The following is a 5,979-nucleotide window of genomic DNA, read 5'->3' as shown; positions in this document are numbered from 1 at the left end:
ACCGGCCCTGGCAGGCACAGCGGCCTGTGGCAATACAACTGTCACCCGCTCCAAATGCAGAGTGAACGAAGCCTGGCTGCTAAGGAGACATGAGGGCATGAGTAGGGCAGGGCGCGTGCTCCACTCTTAGGAAGGAGTCTGGGCAGAAAGCATGCCTTTCCTGAACCTCTTGGCCTAAGGAGACAGCAGCTCCATTGCCACCTGTCCCCGGGGCAGACTGCGCTAGCCACCAGGCGCCTACGCTAAACTCGCAGAAACAGCTCCCTGAAAGAACGTGGAGTCAGATGCTCTCTTCCTCTAGGATGTGGAAGCTTGTAGGAGGCACGGGGTTTAAGGGGAAGGAGTGGAGACAGTCCCCAAAAGTTCCATAATCTGGGCACGGGCCATGTGCAGGGATCCTGTCGCCTCCTCTCTCCTGTGGTGAAGGCACTGGCCTAGCCGAGTCTGCCTTAGAGCCGGAACAAAAAGCAAAGCCTAACCTACCCCAGGAGATGGTAATAGGCATAGAGTGCCATGCTAGGCCAAGCTTGCTGCTGCAGTGTTGTGACTTTGTCTGCTTATTTCAGCATAGCAAGTTGAATCCCGGGCGTAAACTCGGAGCCAGGGAAATCAAATGCCAAGAGGCACCACCTCTCCCGCGGCAGTTCTTCCCTGCCCCGCAGAGTGAACACCCAATGCCTTTCTGAGGAAGCAGCAGCGAAGTGCGGTTCGTGCCAAGCTGAAAACCTCTGCGAACGCATAGCAGTCGCTGGGAAATCAGAGTCGGTTCTGTGGGCTGCTGTTGCTGCTTGCCTTAGCCTAATATCGCAGCACGAAGGGTGAACCCGTATAGTGCGAAAGCCTCTTTGCCTTGGCATCCCCTCTTGGAAAGCACAGCAATCTTTGTGAAATTAGAGTCAGGTCTGAGGGATGCTCCTGTTGCCTGAGCTGGTTTCCTCAGCACGGTGTAATAAACCCGCATGGAGCGAAATCCTCTATGCCTGGGCATCCCCTCTGCCTGAGAGAAACCGCGGTGTGCCTGTGGAAAGAGCCTTAAGGAAGGGGACATGTTTTTCAGTGCGGTCCCCAGGAGCATGTCTGTGGAAGGTGCAGCACGCTGTCCGGGGAGAACAAGAGCCATTAACCTTCTGGTCTGGAAACGGTTGCGAAGCAGGAGAGCCTGCAATACAATTATCACCCGCTCCCTGTGCAGACAGACAGAAGCCAGGCTGCTAAGGAGACAGGAGGGGAAGAGTAGGGCAGGGCGCGTGCTCCACTCTTAGGAAGGAGTCTGGGCAGAAAGCATGCCTGTCCTGAACCTCTGGGCCTAAGGAGACAGCAGCTCCATGGCCACCTGTCCCCGGGGCAGACATGGGCTAGCCACCAGGCACCTACGCTGAACTCACAGAAACAGCTCCCTGAAAGAACAGGGAGTCAGATGCCGTCTTCCTCTAGGATGTGGAAGCTTGGAGGAGGCACGGGGTTTAAGGGGAAGGAGTGGGCACAGTCCCCAAAAGCTCCATAATCTGTGCACGGGCCGTGTGCAGGGATCCTGTCGCTTCCTTTCTCCTGTGGGGATGGCACTGGCCTAGCCGAGTCTGCCTGAGAGCCAGAGCAAAAAGCAAAGCCTAACCTACCCTAGGAGATTGTAATAGGCAGAGTGCCATGCTAGGCCAAGCACGCTGCTGCAGGTTTGTGACTTTGTCTGCTTAGTTCAGCATAGCAAGGTGAATCCCGGGCGTAAACTTGGAGCCCGGAAATCAAATCCCAAGTGGCACCAGCTCTTCCACAGCTCTTCTTTCCTGCCGCGCAGAGTAAACACCCAATGCCTTTCTGAAGAAGCAGCAGCGAAGTTCGGATCGTGCCAAGCTGAAAACCTCTTCGAAAGCATAGCAGTCGCTGGGAAATCAGAGTCGGTTCTGAGGGCTGCTGTTGCTGCCAGCCTTAGCCTAGTATTCGCAGCAGGATGGGAGAAACCCGCATAGAGCGAAAGCCTCTTTGCCCTGGCATCCCCTCTGGGAAAGCACAGCATTCGTTGGGAACTCAGAGTCCAGTCGGAGCGCTGCTACTGTTTCCCTGAGCTAGTCTGGCCTAGACTGAGATACCCCCTGAGCGCCAGAGTAAAAGCCCAAGCGATGCCTACACTGGGAATGGTAGTGTGCATAGAGTGCCATCCTAGGCTATGCACGCTACTGCAGGGTTGTGGCTGTGTCTGCTTAGTTCTGCCTGGCAAGGTGAACCCAGGACGCGAACATGGAGCCCGGGAAAGCAAGGCCCAAGAGGCACCAGCTCTCCCGCAGCTCTTCTTCCCTGACGCGACGGAAGCCTTGCTGAGGAAGCAGCAGCGAAGTGCTGTTCGCTCCAAGCCAAAGCCCCTGCGAAAGCCCAGCATTCGCTGAGAAATGTTCTGCGGGCAGCTGGTGGTTGCCTGAGCCCAGTCTCGCGGTGCGAGAAACCCGCATACAGCGAAAGCCTCTTTGCCTGGGCATCACCCCTGGGAAAGCACAGCGTTCCTTGGGAAATCAGAGTTGGGTTTGGGGATACTGCTGCTGCTTGCCTGAGCTAGTCTCTGCAGCTCGGTGGAAGATACCCGCATGGAACGAAATACCCTTTGCCCTAGCATCCCCTCTGCCTGAGAGAGAAGCCAAGGGTGGGGAAGGCGCAGCATGCCGCCCCCGGAGAAGGGAAGGAGCCGTTGGCCTTGGGGTCGGGGAACGCTCGGGAAGCAAGATAGCCTGCCGTGGCACAAACAGCAGGCCGGTGGCAAGACAAGTGTCACCCGCTCCCTGTGCGGAGAGATGGAAGCCTGGATGCTAAGGAAACGTGAGGGGACCTCTAGGGCAGAGGCGCGTGCTCCACTCTGAGGAAGGAGTCTGGGCAGAAGGCAGGCCTGTCCTGTGCCTCTGGTCCCAAAGGGACAGCATCTCCTTGGCCACCTGTCCCAAGGGCAGACTTGGGCTTGCCACCGGGTGCCATACTCGGAACTCCCAGAAACAACCCCATGGAGAAACGGGCAGTCAGATGCCGTCTTCCACCAAGATGTGGCAGCGATGTGGGTGGCAGGGGGTGTGCCGGTGAAAGAGTGAAGACAGTCCCCCACAGTACCCCATCCCAGTGCACGGGCCGTGTGCAAGGATCCTGTGGCCTCCCCTCTCCTGTGGTGAAGGCACTGGCCTAGATCCCGAGTTTGCCTGAGCGCCAGAGCAAAAGGCAAAGCCTTACCTACCCCAGGAGATGGTAATAGGCATAGAGTGCCATGCTAGGACACGCACGCTGCTGCAGATTTGTGACTGTGTCTGCTTACTTCGGCATAGCAAGGTGAACCCCGAGAGTGAACTTGGAGCCCGGGAAAGCAAGTCCAACAGGCACCAGCTCTCCCACGGCTCTTCTTCCCTGCCACGACAGAGCGAACACCCAAAGCCTTGCTGATGAAACAGCAACAAAGTGCGGATTGCGCCAAGCTGAAAACCTCTGCGCAAGCATAGCAGTCGCTGGGAAATCAGAGTCGGTTCGGAGGGCTGCTGTTGCTGCTTGCCTTAGACTAATATTCGCAGCACGATGGGAGAAACCCGCATAGAGCGAAAGCCTCTTTGCCCAGGCCTCCCCTCTGGGAAAGCACAGCAATCTTCGGGAAATCAGAGTCCGGAATGAGGGATGCTACAGTTGCCTGAGCTGGTCTCCACAGCACGGCGCAATAAACCCGCATGGAGCGAAATCCTCTCTGCCTGAGAGAGAAGCGTGGTTGCGCCTGTGGAAAGAGCCTGAAGGAAAGGGACACGTTTTTCAGTGCGGTCCCCAGGAGCATGTCTGTGGAAGGTTAGGCACGCTGCCCGGGGAGAACAGTAGCCATGGCCTTCTGGTCTGGAAACAGTTGCGAAGCAGGAGAGCTGGTAATACAATTATCACCCGCTCCCTGTGCAGAGAGACAGAAGCCTGGTTGCTAAGGAAACTGGAGGGGATGAGTAGGGCAGGGTGCATGCTAACTCTTAGGAAGGGGTCTGGGCAGAAAGCATTCCTGACCTGAACCTCTGGGCCCAAGGAGACAGCAGCTCCTTGGCCACCTGTCCCTGGGGCAGACATGCTCTAGCCACCAGGCGCCTATGCTGAAATCGCAGAAACAGCTCCCTGAAATAATGGGAAGTTAGATGCAGTCCTCGTTCAGGATGTGGAAGCTTGGAGGAGGCATGCGGTTTAAGGGTAAGGAGTGGGGACAGTCCCCCAAAGCTCCCTATTCAGTGCACGGGCGGTGTGCATAGATCCTGTCACCTCTCCCTTCCTGTGGGGAAAGCACTGGCCTAGTCCGAGAATCCGCCTGAGCGCCAGAGTAAAAGGCAAAGCGATTCCTACACTGGGAGATGGTAGTGTGCATAGAGTGCCATCCTAGGCTATGCAGGCTACTGCAGGGCTGTGGCTGTATCTGCTTAGTTCGGCCTGGCAGGGTGAACCCAGGACACGAACATGGAGCTCGGGAAAGCAAGGCCCAAGGGGCACCAGCTCCCCGTAGCTCTTCTTCCCTGACGCGACTGAAGCCTTGATGAGGAAGCAGCAGCGAAGTGCTGTTCGCTCCAAGCCAAAGCCTCTGCGAAAGCACATCATTCGCCGAGAAATGTTCTGTGGGCTACTGCTGCTTGCTTGAGCCCAGTCTCGCGGTGGGAGGAACCCACATTCAGCGAAAGCCTCTTTGCCTGGGCATCCCCTCTGCCTGAGAGAGAAGCGCGGTTGTGCCTGTGGAAAGAGCCTTAAGGAAAGGGAAACGTTTTACACTGGGGTCCCAGGAGCATTTCTGTGCAAGGTGCTGCACGCTGCCCGGGGAGAAGAGCAGGAGCCGTTGGCATTCTGGTATGGAAAGGGTTGCGAAGCAGGAGAACCGGCCCTGGCAGGCACAGCGGCCTGTGGCAATACAAGTGTCACCCGCTCCAAATGCAGAGTGAACGAAGCCTGGCAGCTAAGGAGACAGGAGGGCATGAGTAGGGCAGGGCGCGTGCTCCACTCTTAGGAAGGAGTCTGGACAGAAAGCATGCCTTTCCTGAACCTCTTGGCCTAAGGAGAAAGCAGCTCCATGGCCACCTGTCCCCGGGGCAGACTGCGCTAGCCACCAGGCGCCTACGCTAAACTCGCAGAAACAGCTCCCTGAAAGAACGTGGAGTCAGATGCTGTCTTCCTCTAGGATGTGGAAGCTTGTAGGAGGCACGGGGTTTAAGGGGAAGGAGTGGAGACAGTCCACAAAAGATCCATAATCTGTGCACGGGCCGTGTGCAGGGATCCTGTCGCCTCCTCTCTCCTGTGGTGAAGGCACTGGCCTAGCCGAGTCTGCCTTAGAGCCAGAGCAAAAAGCAAAGCCTAACCTACCACAGGAGATGGTAATAGGCATAGAGTGCCATGCTAGGCCAAGCTCGCTGCTGCAGGGTTGTGACTTTGTCTGCTTATTTCAGCATAGCAAGGTGAATCCCGTGCGTAAACCCGGAGCCCGGGAAATCAAATGCCAAGAGGCACCACCGGTTGTCGGCACTTCTTCCCTGTCCCGCAGAGTGAACACCCAATGCCTTTTCGAGGAAGCAGCAGCGAAGTGCGGTTCCTGCCAAGCTGAAAACCTCTGCAAACGCATAGCAGTCGCTGGGAAATCAGAGTCGGTTCTGTGGGCTGCTGTTGCTGCTTGCCTTAGCCTAATATTCGCAGCACGAAGGGTGAAACCCGTATAGAGCAAAAGCATCTTTGCCTTGGCATCCCCTCTTGGAAAGCACAGCAATCTTTGGGAAATCAGAGTCCGGTCTGAGGGATGCTCCTGTTGCCTGAGCTGGTCTCCTCAGCACGGTGTCATAAACCCGCATGGAGCGAAATCCTCTATGCCTGGGCATCCCCTCTGCCTGAGAGAGAAGCGCGGTTGCGCCTTTGGAAAGAGCCTTAAGGAAAGGGACACGTTTTTCACTGCGGTTCCCAGGAGCATATCTGTGGAAGGTGCAGCACGCTGACCAGGCAGAAGAAAAGGAGCCGTTGGCATTC

This window comes from Mustela lutreola, chromosome 17, assembly GCF_030435805.1.
Source record: "Mustela lutreola isolate mMusLut2 chromosome 17, mMusLut2.pri, whole genome shotgun sequence".
In the NCBI taxonomy this organism is placed as follows: domain Eukaryota; kingdom Metazoa; phylum Chordata; class Mammalia; order Carnivora; family Mustelidae; genus Mustela; species Mustela lutreola.
Note: the sequence above shows the minus strand (reverse complement) of the source record.